This window comes from Tiliqua scincoides, chromosome 3, assembly GCF_035046505.1.
Source record: "Tiliqua scincoides isolate rTilSci1 chromosome 3, rTilSci1.hap2, whole genome shotgun sequence".
In the NCBI taxonomy this organism is placed as follows: Eukaryota; Metazoa; Chordata; class Lepidosauria; order Squamata; family Scincidae; genus Tiliqua; species Tiliqua scincoides.
This window is the reverse complement of record NC_089823.1, coordinates 224,505,324-224,506,320: the sequence shown is the minus strand read 5'-3', so window position 1 is coordinate 224,506,320 and position 997 is coordinate 224,505,324. Positions and strand designations below refer to the sequence as shown.

The 997-nt window shown below is 41.5% G+C and overlaps 1 pseudogene; it reads left to right on the top strand.

Moving 5' to 3' along the window:
• The first annotated feature begins 545 nt into the window (after positions 1-545).
• Positions 546-665, top strand: LOC136647118 (5S ribosomal RNA; annotated as a pseudogene).
• The last annotated feature ends 332 nt before the right edge of the window (positions 666-997 follow it).

Here is a 997-nt window from a genome sequence, read left to right as displayed (position 1 = left end):
AATCTTACTTGCGTATATACATCAACCTTAAAGTAACTCCATTGACATTTCCAGCTTGTACACCAGAATGAGTGTTATCAGAATTTGGATTTGTATAGCTCAATAAAATCAAATGCTGTCTAGAAGGAGGTTATAACTCACACTGAATAATATTAATGAGGTAAGTAGTTTTCTACAATTCCATGGGGCTTCTGGTATGTCTTACCAACTATTCAGCACGAGTAGCAGGTGTAAATCAACATCTTGATTCATTCATACTCATATTAGGCTCGGTTGACATGTGTATATACTAGTAAAATAGTAGCCATTATGATGGGAAGAGTATGCAAGCAGGGTGCTTGTATATTTCAATATCCCCTGGGGGGGTGTCATTGTTTCAAATCGAAATTTTTAAATCAGATGTTTTTAAATTTTGAAATTCCATCTAAAAATGCCAGTGTCATCGGAAGAACTTGGAATTTGCCACTCAGGGCCCAATCCTATCCAACTTTCCAGTAGTGATACAACCACAATGCAGACCCGAGGTAGGTACAACTGTTCCCTTATCTTGCAGCAACCGTTTCCCTGCACATGCCTGATCTTGTCTGATCTCGGAAGCTAAGCAGGGTCAGGCCTGGTTAGTACTTGGATGGGAGACCGCCTGGGAATACCGGGTGCTGTAGGCTTATACCATAGTCTTTTGAGACTGAAGGTTGCCAACCATCCCTTACCTTGAGGAGGCCTCCATGACTGCCCCCACCACCACAGAATGCCGCACATGCCGCATCGGCATGGCAGCATTGGCGTTTGAAAGTTGAACAGGATTGGGCCCTCAGTCACCTACATCTAGCTATGATTCAAGTTGCCTGATGTTTTGGAAGGTATGTCTGACTTTTGGATATTTTTACAGTGGACCAACCCTGGTACTTAAAATTTTTGTGTATTGTAAGTAAAAAGGCAAGCGCTTCTGAAATTAAAAATAACTGTTCTTACTCAACATATACATGTGCGACTCTAA